This window comes from Pelodiscus sinensis, chromosome 4 (assembly GCF_049634645.1).
Source record: "Pelodiscus sinensis isolate JC-2024 chromosome 4, ASM4963464v1, whole genome shotgun sequence".
NCBI classification, from domain to species: Eukaryota; Metazoa; Chordata; order Testudines; family Trionychidae; genus Pelodiscus; species Pelodiscus sinensis.
Genome location: NC_134714.1, coordinates 77,752,078 through 77,779,613, shown reverse-complemented (window position 1 = coordinate 77,779,613; position 27,536 = coordinate 77,752,078). Strand labels below are relative to the sequence as shown.

Below are 27,536 nucleotides of genomic sequence, written 5' to 3'. Positions count from 1 at the left end.
ACTTTCCTGTTTTCTTTTTTCAACGTACAAATGTAATAAAAGTATTATTGATAAAAAATAAGTTATACATGCAATTTGGGGCTGAATGTTTAACTACCATTGTCTGCATTCCTTCTAGGTTTTCGTTTAATATCACAAATTAAAATAATTGAACAGTGTAATACTAAGTCAGCTCAATGATGCTCATTACAGAGATTCATTTTTCGTGATACATTTATCTTTTTCCACTCCAGGCAAGAAACGGTAGAACTTCCTATCAATCAATAAACAGCACAGGTAAAGTACATTCTAGAAATATCTTGCGTGGTGGTGAATTTGTAGGAAAAGGAGTACATCATGTTGATTTGTCCATTTTCTCCTGCCTTAAGGTTTGTCTCACATAATAAGACAATTCTGGCAGTACCAGCCAAGGAAGGGAAGATTTATTCATGTGCTATGCTCACATATTTGATTGTCCACTATTTAGGTCTCAGTCTGTCACCCTGACTCATGTTAAATAGCATATGTTTTGAAAGAACCCCCACGTAAACCATCGTGAGCCAGCATAGCAGTATTGAGTCCTTTATTGTGTAAATGAAATGAGGCTCATTACTACCCAGGTGTAAATTAATACAAAAATATAAATTGATTGGTTATGGGTAATTACAGTAAGTATAAAATTCACACACATGAAATGATTAGCTCCTTACATAAAGTTAGTCCTGGCCTTCTGCACATATGTGAATTTCAGTAGTAGGACCCATAGGCTCTAAACAGCTCTGCACTGCAACAGATTAATTACTCACTGCCTACTGATTGTTGGTTTAAATGTTGTATTGGATAGCAATGGCTCTATATCCACATAGCCAATCACTCTTACCTTCCCAATAAACCTATTTTTTTGCATGCCTCTCAATAATCTCACCAAAAAACCACATTGGTCTCAAAATAACTGTAAAGCAACCCTGAAGATTGACATATAGCATGTGCCACTGCTATTCAGGAAACAAAAGCCTTCTCTGATACTGGAAGACCTCTAAGGAGTCATAAATGTCACCCAGAGCACAGCCAGTATTTATGGTAACATAAAACTAGAGCAAAGGATCATAAAAATAAATTTAATTTTTAAATTGACACCGACTGTATCCATCTCACCAAGCAGTTACAAAGATCTGCTTTGCTTCCTCATCAGCACACTCTCTCTGAAATCTCAGCAGCAGCAAAATTATCACATCGACATGCCACCACCTGTGCCAGAGCCACAAAATATTGCCAAGGTGATCATATTCTGATCATTCCCACAGCACTCAAACTTCTGCTGCTTTGCACTTTCAGTGATAGAAAAAGTGTGCCAATGCTCCTGATTTTTTGGGAGGGACCAATCATAAGTGTGGAAGCATCTTATGTCCTCTTGTTTCTGTGAAAATAGACTGGGAACCTGAGGAGAATAGGCTAGTTTAAGATTTCTCTCTTCTTCCAGTGGTCAAGATAGAGAAATTACATAAACAGCTCTTTATGCGACTCTTTGTTCCTTTTGCTCTGTGTCCTGTTGGAAAGAGGAAATGTAATTACAGTGAGAGAAGAGAGCCAAATTAACAGATTATTATGAATCTCACAAAAGGGAATTAAACTTTGATGAAAGGAGGAAGAGTAAAGGAGGGCTGCCTACTTTATTTCAACTGGTTCATACATTCCTGATGGGCACCCAAATACTTTCCCCCTTAAGTACAGTATTAGAATTTGACAAATCCCCATGTTACAGATGGTGGTAGCTACAAAAGCTTCTATAGAGAGAAGGTCACACTCTATTTCCATTATTAACTTTTGTTTTGGGGGGCTTTTACTTTTACCGTGTAGGAGTGTTAATTTGAAGCATTCTATTCACATAAGCCTGCATGTAATATTTTCCTAAAAATGGCGTAAGAATAGACCTGGATAATCGTACTTGGGTAAAATGCCCACTTTGTGAGATTTGGTTGTTTGTCTTCACTTCTTAGCAGAGACAATTTTTGAAGGTTTTTTTTTCCCCAAAAATATGTAGTTTTACATTTTCTAGTGTAAACTTATTTTTTATGGAAACATAACTAAACTGGAATTGATTGACAAATTAACAACATGGTATATTCTACATTTCAAAAATGTTAAAATGACTTTTACCTATCCAGAGAAAGCATATAAAGGGTGTTTGGATGAAAGATGCTATAAAATACGATGTATTATTCATAATTACTATTGTAATATTTGGACTTCCAATTATGCAGGATACATCTATTCTTATGACCTACCTATGACATTCCCTTCTCATTGCAAGTTTATTGTCGTGACTCTCCTGAGTGATTTTTAAATCAACCCTTAGGGTTTATTCATTTGGATATGCCTTTTAATTGCAAGCTCTTTTATTTAATTAAGCTTTTCGAGGCATCTGCTCCAAGAGTGCTATAATATGTAATGATTCATACATTTCTGAATAAATATTTGATTCCACCATAAACTAACACATCAAACTGCCAATTCCTCAACAGACATAGGAAAAACTGGAGAAGTTCACAATGTAGTCCAACTTTTCCAAGAATTGTTTCAAGAAACAAATAGCGAGAATAGAACATTAAGACAGATTCTCAACTGGTGCAAACTAGTTTCACTCCATTGATTTCAATATAGTGAAAATGTTTTACACAGCTGATGATCTTGTCTATTGTTTTTGTTTTGAAATTTAGAATGCAAGGAAACTTTTTCCTAAATAGGATAGTGATATATATGATTAACAATTATGGGAATTAATTTGCCCATTTTGAAATGTACAGGCTGTTGTGAATGTGTACTACTGTACTGTTCCCTACTAATGGAAATGAGGTCTACTCAGAATGCACTTCTAGAGAGAAATACTAACTGAGCTTTCTTCGCTGAAGTGGTTGGCAGCATTAGACCCTAAATTCTTTCTCTGCTTTTTCTATCAAGTCCCAGATAGACAGCATATTGGCAACCATGGAAGACTCCCATAATTGTTACTGTATATCATAGTGGATGATCTGTCCTTATATTCATTTTTCTCTATTCATGAACTTTAATATACAGTATGTCTAGCGTATTTTCAGGGACATCTGTGATATACTGCACACATCCAGTGAGTGAAGTTGGACAATAGTGGAAATGTAACTATGGTTTTAACTATCATATAATTAACACTAATCATCAGCTGTTTTCTGGCTGTTTGGCTTTGCTTCAGCAGCAACCCTAAAACTGCCAAATGTGGCCATCCACCAGCTTCTTGTTCCTGTCAGTATAGGGGCTGCAGCCAAAAAAAAAATTATGACTGAGTTTCCATGTCTTCAAGCAATTACTGATTATCATGACAGCTCCTTGTTGACATAACTTAGAGAAGGGATCTCAAACTCCCTGCCAGGGGGATATCTGTGCCTTTAGCACTTCCCCAATCTGGGGGCAGCAGGTGAGGCCAGAGGGTATGTTGGGAGGGTGAGCATGTGAGCCAGGAGAGAGAGAGAGAGACACACACACACACACGTCTAAGGTAAACTGAGTTTGAGATCCCCTGATTTAGAGCAACCCTCAAGTTTACAAGTGACTTAGGATCTGGTGGTTTCACACATGGTTTTGTGCCACTTTAGCACACATGCCTCTCTCAAGTTCTTGCATATTAGGGCTGACATACATACATCAATCTAGGATCCACTTTTAATTAATCTAATGCCATAATTTCATTTTCAGGAGTCCAATACATTCATTCTTATGTACAAGTATTTTGCAAGCACTCTCAATTTTTGGATTGTCATCCAGCAGTCCTCTCTTTAAAAATATCTCTTGCAAGTCTATAGTAAGCATTGAAATACAAAGTAATACGGATGTATAGTACCATTATTGCAATCTGTGTCCCCAAAATGCTTTCATAGACTTAAATAATACAAGAGAATGGACAATTTGGTATAAATTGGAAAAACAAATGCAAGTAAAAGACAGTTGTTCGATAAATAAATGACAGCATTCAGTCAATAGAGAAAATCCAGAGAAAGAAGAATTCAAGAGAAAAGGTTGTTTTTCAATACATTAGTACAGTGTTTCTCAACCAGTGGTACTAGTACCCTTAGAAGTATTTGAAAGAAGTGTGGGATGGGGGGGGGGGGTGCGTCAACACAATTGAAATTGGAAGAAAACTGAATTTTTGTTTTAAGTTTTACAGCACTTTATTATTTTTGTACTTTTTATACCTAAAAATTTAATCCACCAGCCTGGTTACAAATAAGTTGTTTAAACAAATATGTTGCAATAGTAGAAAAAAAATTCTGCATCTGAAAACTGTAGGTACTGAGGGTACTTACAAATTTTTTTTTGAAAAAGGGGGTACTTACAATTTTTGTAAAGGGGTACTTAATAAAAAAAGATTGAGAAATACTGCATTGATAGACTGTTACAAATGGGAAGATATTTGTACCACCAGTGAGAAGAGACATAGAAACAAAGCTCTTTAGCTCTTTCTGTTCTGAAAATACCAGTTTATGGAAATCAAAACTTTCATGGACACGTATCACTTTTGACTAAACTGTCGGGAAGGCCCAGGATGGAATTTCTGATGAAAGACAGACAGGCCCATTCCAGATTAGTCTGATTCAGTGTAGGGATTTGAACTTAATACTCTCCATCTTGAGAGAGTGGGCTAAACCACCTAGGAAATTTGACATTCTTGTCCGGATCTGCTTTTTAGAATTTTTCTTTGTTTTTTTTTTCCCAAAACATCAGTTTTGTTTCACATAACAGTGAGTTTTTCTTCCCAAAACCTCAGGGTTATTTAATTCCAGAATGGAATTGTTTTCTGATCAGCCCTATACAAAAGAGGCTGGTGTAATATTACTGGAGGGAGTGGGGAATTTAAAAAAGGAGATGGATCGTTCTACCTGTCAGTTACACAGATGAGACACTGAAGAACTCAATTGACACAATGGAAATTAGTCTAGTTATACACATGTGAAGTGAAATCAGAATCTGTCATTTTAAGTGACTCACCAGGTCAAATAGGAAAAAGATTCATCGACTAAAGAGCACCTTACTTTAGGAACTATTTGTATGTCTCATTTTTATATTTAGAATCATAGTTCATAATAAATGAATCAGACACAACAGCTCTGACAATGAACAGCTGAAGTGTGCTATTTTGTGTTGCAGACTCAGGTGGTCGAAGCCTAGAGAAAGAGAGATTGATCTTGCAAAAAATAACTATCACACATGGTAAGATCCTGCCATGTTACCAGAATTTCATCACACACACAGACACATGGAGAACATACAGGTTAGTTCTACTTGTGTAAGTGACAGCTAATGTTAATCAGTGTCATTCCATTCCCAGAGGTTTGGACTTAAAACTATGCTTTATGAATGTTCTAATGTTAAAAATAACATCAAAAAATCCCCAAACAGTTTTACTTTAAAATGGAAAATTGTTTTGAGTCTGAATTGTCTAAATATGGAACCTCATGGGAATTAATAGAAAAGATGCAGAGACAGTTGGTGGAACAGAAGCACTGAAACCATAGTGATGAGATACATATGTAGATAGAAAACGAAATACTGTTGTGGGTTAAATCAAACCTTGTTGTTATGGATAAGGTGTAACCAGGACCTTTCATTCAGGATAATATAAAGAAGTGACTGGACAATATAGAAGTAGCACCAAAAACACATACTTATGAGTTCAGCCAAAGAAATGCACATCCAAACCCTCACAGGGATATGTGGGCAAGGACTTGGCTAGGCATTGTTTGGGTAAGAGGGTGTAACCAGCCTGAAGGACTACAGAAGCAGACAAAATTCAAGCAATCAATTCAAAGAAAGCCAACTAGGTTTAGTTTGGAGACATGTGCATTTAGATGTGCATTCCCCTCTTCTTGGCACTGGTGAGGCCACATCTGGAGTACTGAATCCAATTTTGGGCCCTCACTATAGAAAGGATGTGGACAAATTAGAGAAAGTCCAACAGAGGACAATGAAAATGATTAGGGGGCTGGGGCACATGACTAATGAGCAGAGGCTAAGAGAATTAATCTACCAATAAATCACCAAACTCAGCCAAAATCCAAAGAATTAGTTTATCAGTTTGACAACTGTTGAAAGCCTCCAAAGGTTTGGTGATTCCATTCATGTAAGCACCCAAGTTCCTAATGATCAATTGTAACTTTCCCAAATGGTTATAACCTTTTGATTCTGCAAAACTGTCTGTAAATTTTGCTTGATCAGGAGTTCTCAAACTTCACTGCAACATAACCTCCTTTTGACAACAGAAATTACTACATGACTCCAAGATGGGGGGGGGGGGAGGTGTGAAGGCTTAGTTCAACTAAGCCCAAACTGGCAAGGGTGGCCAAAGTCCAAGACTTCCAGATCCAGCTGGGGGGCTATAACCTTAGCCCTGTCACCCAAAGCTGAAGCCCTCAGGCTTCTGCTTTGCCCCCTGGGCAGTGGGAAGTTTGTCAACTCTCCAGGATTTTCCTGGAGACTCCAGGCCATTTAAACTAATCTTTAATTCAAGATTGTCACGTGATATCTCCAGGATTGATAAAATCAAAACTGGTAACTCTAGTGGTGGGACTCAGGCTTTGTCCCTGTGCCTCAGCAAGCCTAGATCAGCCCCAGTGTCTCCATTAAAATGGGGTGGCAACCCACTTTAGGGACCCATGCCACAGGTTGAGATCTGCTGTGCTAGACAATGCATTTAATAAGATTTCAGGTACAACCTACTTATTCTTGGAAAAGGAATATTGTGAGAGCAACTTTTCTGTGTGATTTTGTCAGATTCATTTTTAGTCTCTGAAGTACAAGAAGAAAATAGAAATCAACAAAATATGAGTTTAGGGGAAGGCAAGAGGGAGAAGTTGATCAAATCCATGTTGAGCTCTGAAAAACACTAGGATTTACTTCCAGTCTGAAGTGAGAATTCACCCATCTGTCCTACCTTTTTCCAGCTTGATAAACAAAAGTTAAATCCCCATCCACATACATGTACAATGAATATAATCAATCAGGTTCAAGATCCATTGACAACAGCCAAATGCTTGTTGATGTCTCCTGGATAAAAGAGCTTTTACAAAAAGATAATGGGTATACATATCCCATTTTAGATTTTCATTCTAGGATTCTTTCTCTTCTCCTGGCAGAGGTGATACAAAATAGTATAATACAATATCAACACTTCTGAAAACACTAGAGTGGGTGATTTAGATGCATTCATTGTTGCAAGTTTTTCCTTCCCAGGCAATAATTTAAATAGCCAAGTTCTCAATTTTTGAAGTGATTATAATTTTAAAAGGGAAAGACAAATTTGATTGCTTCATTCAAGAGGCTTTATTTTCATTATTAAAAATTGATTAAACAATTGTACTGGCAATTAATTGTAGTTTATCAGAGAAAGTATTTTATCTTTTTGCATTCCAGGAGAATTAGTACCTGTGAATTTGTGATTTGAAAGAGATGATGTGGTATTGATGTGCTGTGTATTTGGGACAGGTGGTTTTGATTGTGATATTAAAACCCTTCAGGAAATATGAATGCTATGGAAAACAAAGCAATAGTGATTGCCCAAAGAAAAATGTCCTGTTAGTTTGGGAGTGATTCTGCTGCCGCTGATATCAGTGATAAAACGTAGTCAATTTGGCACATGGTCGTTGTTTATGATGATAGCACCAGGATGCACAATCCCAGTAGAAGACATATTAACATTCATAACATTTATTATTTTCTAAACAATGTTCTCTATGCTACTGTACTTGGGACATTCCACTAGATTTAGTCACCCTCTTCATTTATAAATTATATTTACAAGGAATGTCACCTTTTATTTATTGTCTAGTGACTACGTTGCAAAGCAATCTGATTTTCTCTGAATATATATGTTATAATCCACCAAGTAGTTTGGGAAAATACTTTTCATCACCCATGGGTTTGTATCTATGCTATTTGCTTCCATGGATTCCCTGTTTATTACCGTATTCATGCTGTTTGATCTTCTTAATTGTGCAGTGTGGTTTCAGCTCCCTGTCAGGATCTCTGTAAATAGGTGAATACTGGATATCACAGTTGTGGTATGAATACATATCAGCTTTCAGAGGGCCTGTGACTAGTGGGTTAGATTGTGTGCCTGCACTGGAGCATAAGAGAGTGGAAAAAATTATCTCACAAGTGCTGCTTGGACCTTGGGCTCTGTGCTGGGGGGTAAGCCAGAGTAATAGCTGCTTGATTTTTCCCCAGAGCCAGTGAGAAGGTAACAGATGGAGCCTCACTCACTTGCTTATCCAGTTCAGAACAGTAATTGTAGCAATCAAGTAATCACATAGGAAGAGTTTGACTCAGATATGTGTCTAGGCAACAATTTCTCCAAGGGCTATTGGTTAAGTAGCTTACCCATGGCCATTTCCCAGCCTATGATCAGTGGTTGTAAAGTACTTTGAAGTCATCGCATAAAAAGCAACATTTATAATAAAGTTATTTCCAAAACTGTAGGCTAAGATTTTCAAAGCTCCCTAGATGTGTTTGCATATTCCCATCACTTTCCAGTGGGAACTTAGAAAATCTTAGATTAACTTTATCAGGTTCAAAGTACCTGGTCTTTGTGGAAGTTTGGATCCAGAACTAGCTCCAAATCTGAGTTGTATGGCATAGTCTATTCTCTATAACGGGCCCAAACAAGACCAGAGAGTCTGAATACTGTCCTCTAGTCTCACCAAGCCTCCCCACCACCACTACTACAATTTGGAGAAAATCAGGACAGAAACAGATTCTGTTTCATGCCCACTTCCACTGGAGGGGAATGTACACAATGCAAAAGAGTAATACCATTGAGACTGTCACATTGCTTCATTGGATTTTTGTTATATCTGACTTCATTGTAAATAAGAGCCTGAAGCAAACATGATCAATAAGAGCAAAAGGTTTTCTAAAGCTAAGATGATGAGTTGGTTTTATTGTCATTGCAAAACAAAGAAATATAAACACTATTTACGCTTTACACTAGCTGTGGTGTGTTCTTCTGTATAGGCATGGGGGAGAGAGGGATTTGAGAGGCCATTTCATTACTATGCACAGGCAGTTTTCAATGTGATTGCAGTGAAAAATAGTATGTGGGGAGTTTATTTTTGATATAGAGCAATTTGTCTGTACATCCAGCTTCCTCTGTTGGTTTGATGATAATTCGCTTGAATCTGTGTATCAATATTACACGTTTCACTGTTTGAGTACTAGAACATGGGACAGCTGATGTATTGGTCTTTGCATTGAGCTCATGTATTCTAAGGACAGAATAAAGCCTTGGGCAGAAGTTGTGTTTGCAAGATTCAGCTTATGACTTGAAGGAATGGGTCTCCTCTTTTCCTTGTATAAATAGCTCATTTCATGAGAACATGAGCTTATTCTTACCAAGCAATTTTAAAGTCTCTGTTGGAGTTTAGATGTTGACATTTGAATGCTCTCAGGAAATAACTTAAAACATAATAACACTGACATCCAAAATGTATGGAACACCAGAAAAAAACTAAATAGTAATGTGCAGGTAGGGCAGAAATGTTCCAGCATTAAACATTTATGTCATTTTATTAGCAAACTATCCACTGGAAATTCATAAGTGCATAGTTTCTTTCTCTTCTTACCTGTCAGTGTAGGGTGTTTTGCAATCCTCTGACTCTAATGTTTTATATTCATTCTTAAACAATTTTAAAAATTAATTTAAGGACTGAAAAGACCTATGGTTGTCTAGTCCCCTCCCATTCACGTAGACTACGGTTCTCCACAAAGTGTTTTTGAATATTCTATCTGGGCCAAGCTGAAATAACTTTGCCTTTGCAAATCCAACTGGCCTGATTTTTAAGACTTTTTACCTGATATCCAGCAATATGTTCCTAGTTAATTTTAATTCTTATACACCAAAATCATACTTAATAATCCCCCTCTCCTTAAAGTTGCTATCCTCTCCTATTTGGAAACTTATCTCATCACAACTCATTGTCTGGACCTCTAGATACCATTAAGATGCGTGATTCAGAAATACCTTATTCTGAGCCAGCTTACCCAAAATCCTTCTAATCAATCCTCCCTTTTCACTTTTAACCACTATTTATTCTCTCCTCAGCAATCCCTCCCAAATTGCTGATATCATTCGTGAACTAGAAAGTCTGAAACTATATGTAGTTTCAAAACTAGGGTGTACCAACCTTATGCTGAGAGTAACTGTTACCTCTTTAACCTACAACTCTACATTAAAGAACTAGCTTCCCTTTCCACCATAGTACACTTGTTCACTCCTTTCTGTTGCAATGAACTTCTTTGTCAGCAATACTGCTCACCAGACATTTATTTGGTGCAAATAAATTTTCCTCCAAGTGTGCAATCTTGAGTTTTTGAAGTTGGAATTAATGTTGTTAATTCCTCATTGCTTCTACATCCATCTGAATCTTTTATTTCTGGGATTTTGTGTCACCTTCATTTTTTGTGTTGTCTGCAAGGGCAAGTAATTTGCTTTATTTTGCTTCCTCTGCCCTATCTCAGGAGAAAATGGGAAAACTAAATGAACCGCAGAAGTCCCTCCTTGAAGGAGTATAGCAAACATTCTGTCCAAATCCCATGCAATATTGAAGTGGAAGTTTGTAATAACTAATTTAAGAACTCTTTTCCATCTCTAATTCCAATGATTTAGTACTCTTTACAAGAACTCCTTGTTCATTTTGATAAGGAGTTGGAGAATATTTAAGTAAGATTTTTGTCACAAATTACTTGATGTTTAAGCACTGAAAAATAGTTTCCAGTGATTTCTGTGCAAATAAATAAAACTTTCATCGTGACATACGTATTTATTTTTGTATGGATGTTATTTTTTTACCTTAGAAAGTGCTTATTTATATAAAGCATTTATTTTCCTGGAATTTACAGCAATCTGCACTGGCCCTAAGTACCTTCGAGTCTTTGCTGTTCTAAACTGACATTCTCTTTTGTCCCCAGGATAAGTGCCATTTTCTCAACAGGAGTATTAGTGCTTGGGGAATGCCAAAAAACACTTATGGAGAAATTGGCTGTTTAAGAGGAGACATCATACTTTCAAGTATGATTGAAAGCTCCTCCACCCCTTTCTCATTCCCTAATAACTTATTTCCTTGCCACTCTCGCAGTTTCATGTTAGTCACACACCGCTTGAGACAACCATATTCATCAAACAGATTACTTTAAGCTATTATCCAGCACTTTACATTGGCCATGGATTTTTTTCCGCTTCTTGCTCTAATGAGACACGTAGCAACCAAAACTTAGCAACACTTACCAAAACTTAGCAATGTTAAGAAAGGCTCTGTATCTAGTGAGAAGCAGAAATGTTCTCCTGACTAGACGTTAGAGGATTTTGAAATGGCAGAGGACCTGATCCAGCTTCCATTGAGATCTATGGGAATTTTTCCATTGACTTAGATGAGAGCTGGATCAAATTATACATGTGTGTACAGGTGCACAAAAGATTGATTTGCAAACAATCAATTTGCATATACACAACAGATTTTGGGCTGTACAAATGCAGGTATACATATGCACAGGAGCTTCTCTGGCATGAGTCTTTGATTTAAAAAAAAAAAAAAAAAAAAAAGCCCTAAAGCCAAATATTCTCAAGAAGCCACTAATTTGCCTGCCTCAGCGGTTAGGTGATGAAATTGAGGAATGTGACCTATATTTTTAAGGTCCCTGGCACAAAAAACAATTATTGCCTTCAGTTGTAACAGTAGGATATTCAGCCACATATTAGGCCTATTGTGTTTCAAGGTAAGCACTGAAAACTAGAGGTATCCTAAATTAATGTCTTAACCTTAGCTTCTCTATACCTGGATATACCCACATTGACAATTTCTCTCTCCTGGGGATATCACAAAGCTTAAATCACATTTTTAAAAGTGCATTGTATTTCCTGAAGGAAGAAAAACCAGCAGATTTATATAATTTTTTTTTCAAGAAATAAATAGATTGGAGAACCATCTCAATAGTTCTTTCATTAAAGGCCTTTTTCCTTCTCCAGGAAGTCTTGGAGATAGGAAGCTATTTTACAGTGTAAATATAGCTAGCAGCTGGGTTGCTGACAAAGTTATCAAGGAACAGTGTGTTGTACATCAAAGAAAAATACTCTGACCAATACACCAACAGAAGAGCTGCTTCTTGGTGCAAATGTGTTATGTTTATTATTGTAAATTTTATTAGCAGCTCTTCCATTTGCCATGCTATGTATTTTGTTTCAGAATGCGAATTATCTGCTACTTTTAAAAAGATGATACCAAACTGCCTGAAAGGATTGTGGGAAGTCTTTACTGATCCTGTGATTCGGGGCCAAATATCCACTGGCTATGTCTACACTCACTGATTTTGGCTTTGGACTGTCTAGAATACCAAAAAGATGACAAGAATGTTGTAGAAAACTCATAAGAGCCTACCTTGTGAAAAGTCTTAATTAATATTCATATAAAATGCACACAAGCAAAAATAAAGAACTTCATCAGATTCAGATAGAATACAGTTCCTGAAGGGATCCAAGAGCCAGCAAATCCCCAAAAAGTAGCTAAAGATAAGAATAAGGTATTGAACCACAGCCTTGTAAATGTCACAGCTGTAAGGTTCTCAATTACAGCTACTTCACAGCTGCAGGCAAACAATATATCAAAAATAGGCACCTCCTCCAGAAAACTACAATGGTATCACTGGCTGTATGCAGGGCCGTCCCACAACATTTTGGCACCTGAGGCGGGGAGCTCAAATGATGCCCCCATGCTCCCTCACTTGGGCCAAAGCTTTGAAAGGTCTCAATTTTGCTTTCTTCCTGTTCTACTCCTCTCATTGTATTGCAGAGAAAATACAGATGCACTAGCAGCAAACACAATTTTCTACTCTCTGGGTCCTAGTGGCCCCCCCCCCCCCATCCTGGCACCTGAGGCAGCCTCCTCAGTTCACCTCAGGGTAATGCCATCCTTGGCTGTCTGGCTCAGATGCTTGATTGGTGGTTGTGACTCATTATGGGTATGTCTACACAAAAGGGCTGAAGTTAAATTAAGCTACGCAACTTGAGCTACATCAATTGTGTAGCTTTAGGTGAAATAACTTATTTTGGTTTTTGGTGCTATCTACACAGCAATTAGTCAAAGGAAGAACATTCTCCCTTCAACTTTCCTTACTCCTTGTAAAATGAGGGTTACAGGAATCAAAGTAAGAAGTCCACCAGCTCAATTTTATTTCAAAATAATGGCTTGCAGTGTAGACACACTCTTTGTTATTTTGGAATAATGTCAGTTATTCAAAAATAACGCTTCTGTGTAGACAGAGCCTGTGCAAATATCCTATTTGTTTCTGTGTGAATTTACTGCTCACAATATTTTTCCTTCACAGTACTGATTTCACAGGCATACTTCTTTTCTGTGTGTACTAAATACATTTGCATTGCTATCTGATTTCAAAGTACCTGCAAACATAATTAATTAAGATTCATACATCACCACGAGGTTGGTAAAATTATATCTATCTTCCAAGTGGTTACACTGTAAAACTCACCAATACTGATTGACTGTCCCAACATCAATGATTAGGGGTTAGGAACAGGTCCCATATGAAGAGAAATTAAAAAGATTTTGACTTTTCAGCTTAGAAAAGAGGTGACTAAGGGAGGCTATGATAGAGGTCTATAAAATCATGACTGTGTGGAAAAAAGTGAATAAGAAAAAGTTATTTACTTATTCCCACAATATAAGAACTAGGGGTCACCAAATGAAATTAATAGGTAGTCTAGCTGTGGAAATCTTTGCCAAAGGATGTGGTGAAGGCTAGGACTTTAACAGGGTTCAAAAAAGAGCTAGATAGATTCACGGAGGATAAGTCCATCAATGGCTATTAGACAGGATGGGTAGGAATGGTGTCCCCAGCCTGTTTGTCTGGAAATGGATGACAGGGGAGGGATCACATGAAGATTACCTGTTGTGGTCTCTCCCTCTGGGGCATCCAGTATTGGCTACTATCAGCAGACAGAATACTGGGCTAGATGGACCATAGTTCTGACCCAGTATGGCCGTTCTTATCTTCCTTTGCCATTCAATGAGTTGTGGCAAGGCTTGGCACAGAATTCAAGAGAATTGGCTCCCAGTCCACTTGTCAAGCTACTAGACAAAATGAATTGATCTCATATAAGGATTAGAGATACTGAGAAATACTCATTTTAGGCTTCCTGTGGAACAGGGCTACTCAACGTGCAGCCCACAGGCTTCATGCTGCCCCTAGCCCATTTGTTTGTGGCCCATAGTGCGGGTTGGGTTTATGTGGGGCTCAACATGTGGCCCACGGATGGGATCCTTTGAATATGGCCTCCACTGGGAACATGCTCCACAATGACGAGTCAATATAATGGTCTTCTGTTGATATGCCTTTTAGCAGTTAAATTCCTGGTCATTGCTCATTAAAAATGCTGTCATGTGGGTGAAAACTGGATAAATATCGCATTTTATTAATAGCCTAACTGACTTAAATGGGGCCTGTCTGTTGTATAGTCTTGCCCATAAGTGTGAAATAAATTATTTGCATATATTTGCGTATATATTTGCATGTACATGTAACCACACTTAAGTTATGGACCTCGGCATGTGCTGTGAGTATCATTGTGGCCCCTGGGGCTTCCAAAGTTGAGTAGCCTTGCTGTAGAACATTTAATGTGGTGGTATGACTCCAGCATTTTAGAGTGGTGGTATGACTCCAGATCACATTTTATATAATAAAAGGGAAGAAAAGGTTGTCCTGATAAAGTCCTGTTCTGTCCTCCTATGTGCATTTTAACCACCTATTGATTTTCATAAAGTGAAAATGGGCATAAACAATGTCATTCAAAATAATTGGTATATTAATCTCTTGTTCCTAAGATTCCATTTAATTACTTTGAGGGTTCCTGCATTTGGATCTGATACACTTATTTACAATGGTTGGTTGCTTAGTCATTTACCTCATTAATATTGACAGATGTCCCAGCAAGATAATGAGTAAAAGCATATCAGCAGTTTGCAGTAATTTAATGTTAGTGTATAATGTAACGTAATGCAGCTTGACATTTATACATAGCTACTTTTTTGTAATAAAATTAATGTAAAATGAAGTATTTTTGTTTAAAATACACTTCCATTTGGAAATAAAGTGATTTTCCAAAAAGTAAACATACACACACACACACACACACACACACACACACACACACATATATATACAGGGCTCGGCAAACAATTCAATCTATTCACCGTGGCAAGTAGATTACACCCCGGAAGAGCTGGCGCGGAGTGATCTGCACATGCGCAGAACGATCTGCACATGTGCAGAGCGCAGAACCGCGTGGCTGGTGAGCAGGGCTCGCCGCCGATCGGCAAGCCTTGTATATATATATATATATATATACACACACACACACACACACACACACACACACACACACACACACTAGATTTTCAGGTTCATTTGTAGCATGGATTGTTCCTGCTGGTACAGAAAAGCTTGGGAACTTTATTAGTGACAGGATTTGCTCATCTAAAAGCTGAATTCAAAATAAAATATTACACGGATGGAAGGTTTTCTTAAACAAAATCCTTTTTTTAGTATTTTTTTCTACAAAATTGTAGGAGGGATAAGTGGAATAGACCTATGAGACCATTCATTCTGTCTATTCATAAAAAATAAATTCTAGTGCTTTCTCCAGTGTAGTTCTAAAAGTTCCAAGTGACTTGGCTTCCACTACATTCCTTGAATAGCTATTTCATGTGGCCTGGAGATTTTGGATAGTCACCTTTCATTTGGGTGCAATGCTAGAAGAGATAATGGAAAAAAAAACCCTGATTACTTTTGTAATGCATGCTGGCTTTTGAACCATTTCATAGTTGAATATATGATGCTCATGAACACAAGGGACTAAAACTCACTAAAATGCCTAGATTAGAAAGGTTCTATGCAAGCTTCTATGGAGCTCTAACTCAGTGCATCTAACATCTTCTCACTTGTCTCAATGGTATTGAATGCTTACATGCATATCACACCCACTAAAGACTATAATGAGCAATATAAATATGATCTATTGATCTGATAATGTGTAGCGCTGGTGACATTTTGAGATTAGTTTTGTAAATATCAACAACTGTCCTTTAGGGCCTCAGCGGGACATCATTAAACTCAGTTGTATATCTGGCCTACATCAAAAATATCATCCCAGATCTCTAGAAGGGAAAAACTAGTTTATTTTACTAGTGCCCTATTCAGCCATTTATTTACACTACCACCAACATATCAGACTTTTTTAGTATCTGTCATCAGGGTACTTGTTACAGATTTGAGTCATCAGAATAAAACAGTGTTTCTTAAACTGTGTTTTGCGGCACACTGGTGTGTCACGAGGCAGTTGGAGGTGTGCCGCTGAGAACAAGAAGTTAAAAATGGCTTCCTTTAAAAGGGCATGCGACCTTTTTTCTCAATAATTTCTTCCCTCCCCCTGCCTTTTTTTTTCTTGCTCAATAACTGGCTCTTGTTGTTCATTTTTTTCCTCAACAAAAAATCCTTGGTGTTCCTCATAAAAAAAATATTGTTTGGTGTTCCTCCGTCTTAAAAAGTTTAAGAAACACTGGAATAAAATTATGGTTTCCGGTAGCACCTCTAATACTTCAGATATTGTAAAGCACTTTACAGACTAAGGGGCACTCTACTCCCCTAAAGTCAATTATATGGGTTCTGATCCTATTCTTATTGCTATAAACACAAGTCTGACAACTAAGCAACATCAGCTCCATTAATCTCTGTCTACTCCAAAACCTCTGTCCTGTACTCCCTTCCTTATCTTTCCCTCTTTCAATAAACCCTCTTCACCTCTTCCATTGTCTTCTTTCACTTTTGTGCTTTTGCCTTCTTCCATACTGTTTCTTACATCTCCATTCCACCTATCCCACCCCAAAACAGTGACCCATGATTTCTCTAATTTCAACTCTTACAGACCTTCAATAGGGGCAAAAGACAGGCTTTTATAATCATCTCTTCTCACCTAGTTATAGTCACACTAAAATATTTGGAGATTCAGCTCTTTCTGAGAGGCATCCAAAAGTTTTGATGTTTTTCATGCATTTTCTCTGATTTCCATAAGTCTATAAATAGGAGAATGAAATATATATATATATATATATATATATATATATATATATATATATATATATATATATATATATATACAATAATTTTGGTACTTTGTATTAGTTGTCTGCCTTCCTTACAGTGTTTTGGCAAGTTCTGCTTCTCATCCTCTCCTGAAGGCAACGCTTTACAATCATGTTTCAGGGCTGGTGGTGATTGTCTAATTTAAAAAGCAAAGAAGCAGCTCACTTGGAGGGTAAAAAAACAGTCTGGTTTATATGCTGTGTTTCTGCAGCTACTACTGCTAACTGTGGCAGTGGCTCAGGAGGAGGCATAAGTCAGTCCATCTAAATCTGGACTGTACAAACTATTATGCTGAAATAGATATCAAACTGTGTGAAAATGGTGCTGGGGTAAATACAGTGAAGGGAATGCCTGTAGAGAAAATGGTTGGAGAAAAAGATTATGGCCTACTTGGGAGTGGATCAAATTATATGTTGTGAATAAATTATTCAGCTAATGTAGCCCTTTTATTCTGTTCTCAAATGGTTTAAGTTGATGGAATGAATCTGTGACAGAATGAGTACACAGGCTTGTGTGCTGTGGGGTAGTCCAGCGCCACAGGGGAAGTGACTGCTCAGTTATTTGACAGTGGACAAAGTAAAGCCTACAAAACAAATACAGACTTTTGCCTCCAAGTTAGATGTAGCCAAGGCAGTAAGTAAAAATCCCTGGAGGCAAAAGACAAGCAATCAAGATAAGAGGAGAATGCATGACTTTTTTAGGCCAAGTGATGTGTGTTTGTATCCAGTGTAAGCAGCTCTTAGTCCTCAGAGTTTGTAGTAAGGGGCAGAGCTGCTGAACTAGACCAAGAGGTATCAGTAGAATTCTTCACAGAGGCAATGTGAAGGGATATCGTAGCACAGTGGTTTTCAATATTTTCTCACTTGCAAACCCCTTAAAATTTCAAAGAGAGTTGTGGGCTCCTTTGGAAATCCTTGACGTAGTCTATGCACCCACAGAGATCTCTAATTTCAATTCAAACAGACCCTCAACATGGGCAGAGGGAGCACTAGCAATATCAACAGTATTCTTCAGTGATGTCAGAATATTGTTCATTTCAAGGGTTGCAACATGGTCATCCACACATACAGTTAGGAATCACTATGCCATCATCACATCTTCTAGTGCAAATGCATGTTTTGTTATGGTGAGCCTACATTCCTTGTTTAGCTAGGTTCTGAGATCTGCCCCCTGGAATGGTTACGGCTTGTGAGTTACCTAAGTGGAATATACAGCTGCATCTATTTGAAGATGAAAAAAATTACTTAATGTAATTGGGGTTTTTAGAAATGTGATAGAGACACATATTCCAGAACCCACCTTTTATCCCCCCTGCATCAGATTGAAAACCACTATTGTAGAGCAAGACAACTTCACCACAGATAATCTTGATATAAGAGGACAAGAGCTCCTGGAAGTTAATCCTAGAAGTTAATCCAGGAGATTGGAACATGTTTGTGAGATGTAGACAGGCTGTAGTTATATGGGATTACATCATTAGAAATATCATTAGCTGAGTATGTGGTGACAGTGAAAATTGTTCTTCATCTTGCCTTACATAAGAAGATACCAGGACAGGAAAAATTAGTGCTTAGTGAGGAAGACCCCACAGACATGGTACGTATTGGTGCAAATGGTATGTAGGAAGGCAAAGGGGAAAAATCTTGGAAGCTAAATTTAGATTGCCAGGGAAAAATCCATGGTGGTACTTTCTGAAATTCAGTACTGCTTTTTACTTCATAGTCAACACTGCATCCAGCAACAGAAACAATGGAGGCATGCATGGTGCCAGCAGTAGTATCATTTCCATCAGTGGAACAAGTTCCTTCTTCATTCTGTGCTATCGATGAGTCAGACCAGTAGTTTGCACCCTCAGGGCTGACTCTGCCTTAATCCCAGGAAGCCCAAGACTCCTCTGTGTTGAGGTTGGAACCTTCTTCTTTCCATTCATCATCAGCTGACCCACACTAAAGACCATTCATGGAGTACTATGGGTACCAACGTTGGTGCTCTTATTCTAGTGGTAGGGATGGGGTGGGTTCCCTAGCCTGAAGCCTACTAGTTGCCAATGTTCTATCCATATCAGCAGCCTTCATGGAATCTGTGGGACAGAAGACCCATTTCTATCCATATCAGCAGCCTTCATGGAATCTGTCACAGAAGACCCATTTCTTATCTCGTTGTAAGGCAAAGTTGGCAAGATCAGGGGTGGGCGTATACTAGCCCATGGGCCAGATATTGTCTACCTTATCTCTTGGCGGAACTCCCACTGCTATATTTTCCTGCACTGCTGCAGGTACCACTGATCCCAGTTCTCATTGGTCATGGATTGCTGTTCCGGGCCAATGAGCATTGTCCCCATCCATGCCTCTTCCTACTGCTTCCATTGGCTGGGAATGGTGATCCATGGCTAATGGGAGCTGTGATTGCTGATACCTATGGCCATAGATATACCAGTAGCAACCTGCCACAGGCTAACCCTGGCAAACCACCTCCATTTTATTGCCTACCTCTAGAGTCATCCCCTCCAGGACTATTAGTCCCAGAACAGGATCTGGCTCTGGCATAGTACCCTTTCATCTTTGTCCCTAGACAGTTCTGCATAGCCTGTTTCTTCTCCTTCAGTGCTGGAGAATTTCAAAGCATACCAGAGCCTCCCCCTGCAGCACCACAGAGAGGTGGGGTGAGGTGGTATGCAGCCCCAGCCTTCCCAACCCCAGTTCATGGGGAGGGTTGGTGATACATGGCCCAAGCCTCCCCATCTCGTAGCATGGGGAGGGCATATGCATGGGGTCAGTAACACTCTGCCCCCATTATGCCTACAGTAGATGTTCTGGGGGCAGAGTATGGGTGGGGGTAGGCTGCCAGTTTGGGAAAGCAATGCCTTCCCCCAGCTATTATACCTACTGCATCTGATAATTGGGTATCCCACAGTCATCTTCCTCAGGGAGAGTGGCCCTCCCTATTAACAATGGGCAGCTAGAGCCTGCTAAGTTTCTCTAGAACACACCAGCTTTGGTACTGTCTACTGCAAATGACATGGAGAAATTCTACGGCATTGCTCTGTAGGGATCTGAGGGTTTTTCTCACATCCAGCCCCAAATTTCCTGGTTGTAACTACCATGAACACTAGAGCTCAATAAGGCAGATTTAAGTCCACTCCCAAGGATAAGAGCACTAAATAGATGGACCTCATAGGCAGGAAGATGTACACCTCCTCCTCCTTCCAGATGTGCATTACTAAGCAAGGGTCATTGCTGTCCAAATATGACTGGAAAGCTGTATATGAGAAATATAATAAAGATAGCTAAGCTGAGTGGTCAGAGCCATAGCAGTCATGCCCAATGATTGGAGCCTGGGGGAAACAATTAGAATCAGGTGACAGAAGCTAAAAACAGGACTACATAAAGTTGGACTGACAGCAAGGCAGGTGCAAGGCTAAGAGGAGGGTGGGAGCAAGAGCAGGACTAGAGCAAGAGCAGGCATGAAAAGGAAAATGTTTGGGGAATCAGCTGCCACTATCAGATAGAAAGGGGTTGCAAGTCCTGGAGCAGAATAAGCTGCTGTTCCTCCTGTGAGGATCTGCCTCCTGGGATGGGTACCGCCTGTGATTGGAATATACAGCTGCATGTACTTGAAGAAGGGGAAAATGTTACTGTAATTGTGGTTCTTAGAGATGTGATGAAGGCACACATCCACCCTCTATCCCCCCTCCATTGGAGTCTAGTCTCTTGGGGTATGTCTACATTGCATTCTTCTTTCGAGAGAGGAATGCAAATGCAAATGAACGAAATTGAAAATGAAGCGCGGATTTGAATTTCCTGCACTTCATTTGTGTAATTGCATTCGGCCGCTTTTTTGAAATACCCCCCCCCCCCCCCCCCCCCCCCCCCCCCCCCCCCCCCCCCCCCCCCCTTATTTTGAAAAAAGAAATGCTGTGTAAACACAGTTATTTCAAAAGAAAACCCTTCTTTCGAAATTACCCTTGCTCCTTATAAAATGAGGTATTCCTCAATAGAGGAATGCAATGTAGACATACTTGGTGTTCAGTGCAAATGAAAGTAGGGGGCAGGACAGCCTCATATATCCATGGGAGGGATGATGGCCAGCAGTTGTAAACAACATCCCTTTATTGGTACTGCTTGGTAAAATTCTCCTTCAGAAAGCTGGGTCTGCACATGTACGTCTGCATCACATCTTGAAGACCTGCCGTTTCAATAAGTAACTGTCTTTTCCTCGGTGGGAAGTGCAAAGAAGAAAAATGCAAGGTACTATGTCCAAGGAACTGCCAAGTTCTATTGCTTTAAGAAAAGAGAAGCAACTATGACTTTAGAGATATTAAAAGAATCAACCCCTCCTTTTTATTAGCTTCAGCAATTTGGACTCAGTGCTGTAGGTCTGCTGACTATTCTCTCTAAATCTTTCTTCCTGTGCTGAGTAGGTGGGAATTTTTCATTTTACTCAACATGTGCAACTTACTGCAGCGATTCCATAGCAATAGCATCAGTACATGAATTCTCTCACTATGAAGCAGTAGAATTCCCATCTGCTCATTAAGAATTCTGGGTCTATTTCATATCTATCCCTTCTTATCTCTGAGTCTGTCCCTACACAGAAAAATGGCACAGAATAAATCAGCACACCCAGAGAAAGATGCTGCTATTGCAGTAGTGTTAAAATATAAGCAGAACATGACAAACAGTGGGTTGACATTGCTTTGATTATGAGTAATTTAGCAGAGAAACAGAGTTCCTAGTAAAATCATAAAAGGTATTTGAGATAACTGGGCCCTCACACGGTAACAGGGGTCTGCATTTGGAGATCTGATTTTTGGACTAAGATCTCTTAGATTGTGAGCTCATGTGTTTGTACAGTCCTAGCACAATGTTCTGTAGTATTATAATAATGGGAGCTGTGTAAGTTATTAAGTGAATGGGTAGATCCTCAGTGGAAGCTCTAGGTACCACAACAGAAATAATAAATATTACACATACACCCCAAGTAACATTGAACTAATCATGCTTTTTATATTTGTGAAAACATTTGCAAATCAATGTGTGTACTGTTTGGCTATATGTATTGGTCATGTAATTATTTTGCACTGTAATGCATGCATAGGGTGACTGCATTTCCTTCTGCTGAATTCGGGACCCCTGTTAAAATGACTCAGTTCAAATGAGCTGAATAGCAATTAATCAGATCTATGCAGTACAAATGTTCAAGATGACTGAGTCCGTGTTAAAAAGAAACACTGCGTGGTTGGATTCTTTTTATTTATATTTTTATCTTTAAGATTTGCATTTAAGGTTTCTCTCTCTCGCGCGCGTGCGCGCTTGGGGTGAGGTGACTGACAGATCTGACTAGATTTAAACCTCCCTGCCTGGCATTCGCTGCCCTCCCTGCCTATCCGGACCTCCAGGATGGACCTACCCCTTCTGGTGCCATGCTTCTTGTGGCAACATGCGGGTGGGAGTAATCGGGCCCAGCCAAAGAGTTTGCAGGGGCCAAGGCAGTGTGGCTCAGCCACATAGGCACGGGGCTTCCAGTCAGGACAGCGAGTGAACAGCTGGGTGGGTGGGACCAGGAGCTGGGCAGCGTGGGGCCTTGAATGCGTGAGGCCCAAGGCAATCACCTCACTCACCTTGCCCAAAGCCCAGGCCTGGGAGTAATATGAGGTTATACTCCCCCCCTCCCCAGCAGCAAATCTTTGGTACTTTGAAAGAAAGAATAGTTGAGAGCTGTTTCCAGTTGTTAGGGAGGAGACCTGGCAAAGCTCATCTTCCCCATCCTCACAGCCCTAGTAACTGGAAGCTGATTGTCCTTTCCTTTCCACACAGTGCAAAAGGGAGCTAAAATCTCTAGGCTGCTGCTGACCACTGATAACCCAGCCCTCACCTGTCCCCTGGCTACAGCATGGGCAGGAAGGGGTTATGCCATAAGGCTATATTGTGCACCAGGACCCAGGGAATCTGACTGCAAATGCTTCTGTGAACACAGCTAGAGAGGTGACTCAGCAGAGGATGCAACAGCCTCACACTCCTGGAGGGCAAGACCCAGAGTGTGTGTAGAGGAAAAGCTGTGAAGCCCCTGACTCGGGAGCTGCTGAGTATCCTGCAGCGTAGTGGCATGAACACACTGGAAATCATCCTCCCCTGCAGCTATGCCAGAGCTTAGCTGACAGTCAGATAGGTTCCCCATGCCAATGTCTTGCTGTCTCTTTAGCACATGCAGAGCTTGGGTCCCCCTGACTAGCATCCAATCCTGGAGGGTTGTGAACTTTCCCAGGGCACTGGCACAGCCAGGGGCAGTGGGGGAAGGAAGCAGCCTGACTGCCAAGCTCTTGGTGAACTGACTACTCTGACCAGGGGCTGGCTGTCTGTACAGCACTGGGAGTAGGATGGATCTTTCTCTGGCTGTCAGAGAGGAACAGTGGAGCTGCAGGGTCATGAAAAGGCAAAGCCGGGAAAGGATAGCAAAAGGGGGAACACAGCAGAGGCTACACTGACAGACCAACAGGGGGAGCAGCTGGCCCTGTAAGTTGAAGCTTTTCCTCACCACCAACCCTGCACGCTCAGTACAGTTGGCTACTGAAACTCCCCCTCCACCTCATTGCTGGCAGGCGACTGGTGAGCTGGGATCTGGCCAGCAGCAAGACCTGCCAGTAATGATTGGAAAAAGACAGAAAACACAGGACAATTTGCCTGTTTATAAGAAAAACTAAAAACAAAAAAAATGTCTGATGTAAGTAGACAATGGGGCCTGGCCCTTACTAGACCAGGCGGTTAGCGTAAGGTATGCCATCCAGCTATGCAAAATTCATAGCTGGATTCAGTTTACCTTAAGCTGTGCTGCTGCAGCATCTACACTGGGAGGACAACGGGAACACACACTTGATCGACTTCCCTTATTCCTCACAGATCGAGAAGTACAGGAAGCTGGCAGGGGTACCCTCAGCATTTGATTAGGGTGTCTGCACTAGACATGCTAAATCAAACAATAGAAGATCGATGTCCAGAAGTAGTGGACATAATGTAGACACGTTCTGAATGCTTTGCCAAAGGCCAAAGTCAGTGCCAAATGGCAAACCTGACTTCTAGTCATGTGGCTGAGCTTCTAGATATTATTTTCTTTTGACTGGTGATGTTCAAAAAGTTGGTCAGTTAAATTTTTGTTCCATATTTGGCAGTTTGTAAAATTTAATTGATGAATGGGACTTGCTCATTGCCAGATTTGTGAGGAATCTTTAAAATCAATTCATCTTTCATTACTCCAGCAGCCATGTTAGTGTCAGTGCATGTTTATTTTAATCTCTGTGCCCTTACAGAGCAGATTACACGCCATGGAAAATTTTGGAAGATACTATATTCAACATGAATTCTATTCAATGCAGCTCACTCTGTTTTCTGTCTTTCCCCCTTATTCTTTCATTTACTTGGATAATTTGCCTGAAAACAGGACCTGTGCCTTAATACTATAACACCTTGATCTCTTGGGATATCACAGTCCTTTCCACAGGATATGAAACATGATACACAGACTGCATTATGACGTTAGGTGAGGGAAGAGCAACAAGAGCTCCCAAGCTTTAGGAAACACAGACTGTGATCATTGTATTTCTTAGGGAACTTTCTATTACAGATGCCCTAATCCAGTGTTATTCACTGTCAGTCCAGAAAGCCAGTGGCAGCTTCCTGTCAATAGTGATCTCCAGTGATGCAGTGGGGCTGCCACTGAGGCAGACTCCCTGCCTGCTGAGGCTCAGTGCCACTTCCGGGAGGGAGGGAAGGAGGGAGGGAGGAAGGGAGAGAGAGAGAAAGAAAAGCATTTATAGTGTAGACATGGCCTTAGACAAGAAAAAATTAGCCCCAGGAAGCAACAGACAATGACTGTTCTGAAAAAGAAAGGTTTAAATCTGTTTTTCATGTGAGACACACATGACATTGGAGCTTGCAGCCATGCTGCATTAAATTACCGCGGATGAATATCAGTGCAAACAATTCTATAAGATTACTATTTTTAAAAAATCCAGTTTCAGCTCCTTTTTCAGTTTTCATTCCCACTCCACACAGGAAATAGCAAGATTAAGACACAAAATATTTCAATTTCTTCAAGTGTAATATGTGACTGTGATAATCCTACTGAAGATTAACTTTTCTTTCAATGTTCCTCAATGCCAATCATGAAGGAACACTCAGTCAGAAGTGGCTGCAGTTTCTTTCCTATAGAAGTTGAGAGATTTTGCTTGTGTTAAAGGTAGCTGGGCTGTCAAGAATAAAGATTAATGCAAAGATATGTCTCTCTGAATTGATTAGCATCTTTGGAATAAATATTGATTTTTCAAAAGGCGTACTTCCCATAAATCATGGCAAGCATCACTACAGTCTCTTGTATATTAGTATAATTACCCAGGTGGAAAAATAATAGGGCTAGAGTGGGAAGGATGGCATACACACAGCTTATGGCAGTATTCATGTTTGTTGACTCATATGGCTTAACAAAAATGCCATGTCAGGTTCCAGCTTTCTTTTAAGAACTCAGAAATACTCACACATACTAATACCTTTCCATCAAAAACATAGAAGGGGAAAGACCATAGTGCTGCCAACCATTGCTGCGTGAAATTCCTTAAAGCCCCAATGGCAAAGATTTATTTACTTAGTTTCTGATTTTACTCTGGTCATTCAGAGTTTGTAAAAATCAAATAAGAGCTTGATACTATGAGATGTTGAGTCCTCTGGGCTTCGCTTTAAGCACCTGCTTATGGTCAGTGCTGGTTCAGGGCCAAACTGTTCAGTCTCTTGTAGGATCAAGTCCTAAGTCCCAGGGTGCAGCTGGACATAGAAAGGGCCAAATCATTTCCTAATTACATTTTTATGTATGTATTTAGCGTGATCTGCAAGTGACTAGATTGGATTCCAGATACCTTTAACGTGAACCCCTGTCTTTCCTAGATGGTGGAGGCTGGGGGAAGAATGGAAAGGAAGACACCAATCCATTTTTGGAGGAGAGTGCAAGTGCTGCCCTGAGAGAGGGTACGTTGCTGGCTTTTCTGTACAGGAAGATGTTGAGTGGCCACGATTTTAAAAAATTGAGACAATTTGCCTAGCAATCATTCAGTGTATAATCTTCTGACTTGGCATAAGGGTATTGGACTTTGCCAGAAAAAAGTGCCAGTCTAGATGTTGATCTTTAGGAAAATAAAGCCTTTTCCAAAAGATCCCTTATTCCTTATTTTAAGAGGAATAAGGGATCTTTAGAAAAAGGCTTTATTTTCCGAAAGATCCGCGTCTAGACTGGCGCTTTTTTCCAGCAAAGCTCTGAGCCGGAAAAAAGCGGCAGCCATGTTTATGCAAATGAAGCGGGGGAGATTTAAATCCCCGCTTCATTTGCAATTGCAATGTGTCTAATTTGCATCCCTTTTACAGAAAAGGGATGCAGTCTAGACACAGCAATAGACTTTAAGGTCAGAAGGGACCATTATGATCATCTAGTCTGACCCCCTGCACAATGCAGGCCACTCACTCCTGTAATCCTCCCTTAGTCTCCTCTTATTCTCCTCTTTTCTAAGGTGAAAAGTCCAAGTCTTTTAAATCTTTTTTCATATGGGACCTGTTCCAACCCCCTCATCATTTTTTGCCCTTTTCTGAACCTTTTCCGGTACCAATATATCTTTTCTGAGATGAGGTAAGATGGATAGAAAGTTGTCTAGACTGTCGGGCCCACCGGGTAGTGATCAATGGCTTGATGTCAGGTTGGTGGTCAGTTTCTAGCGGAGTGCCCCAAGGATTGGTTCTTTGTTCAACATCTTAATTAATGACCTGAATGAGGGGATGGATTGCACCCTCAGCAAATTTGCAGATGACACTCAGCTAGGGAGAGGTAGATATGCTGGAGAGCAGGGATAGGGTCCAGAGTGACTGAGACAGATTAGAGGATTGGGCCAAAAGAAATCTGATGAGGTTCAGCAAGGACAAATAAAGAGTCCTGCAGTTGGGATGAAAGAATCCCAAACATTGTTACAGTCTGGGGACCGACAGGCTAAGTAGCAGTTCTGCAGAAAGGGATCTGGGGATTACAATGGATGATAAGCTGGATATAAGTCAACAATGTGCCCTTGTAGGCAAGAAGGCTAATGACATATTAGGCTGCATTAGGAGGAGCATTGCCAGCAGATCTAAAGAAGTGATTATTCCCCTTTATTCGGCTCTGGTGAGGCCACATCTGGAGTATTGTGTCCAGTTCTGGGCCCCCCACTATAGAAAGGATGTGGAAACACTGAAAAAAGGGTCCAGCAGAGGGCAACCAAAATGATTAGGGGGACGGAGAACATGACCTATGAGGAGAGACTG

General features: G+C 40.0%; 1 long non-coding RNA gene across 1 annotated transcript; it reads left to right on the top strand.

The window, feature by feature from the left end:
* The first annotated feature begins 231 nt into the window (after window positions 1–231).
* Window positions 232–26,321, top strand: LOC102443667 (uncharacterized). Its single transcript, XR_332167.4, has 3 exons — window positions 232–276; window positions 5,155–5,278; window positions 26,139–26,321. It is a non-coding gene; the product is annotated as an uncharacterized LOC102443667 (long non-coding RNA).
* The last annotated feature ends 1,215 nt before the right edge of the window (window positions 26,322–27,536 follow it).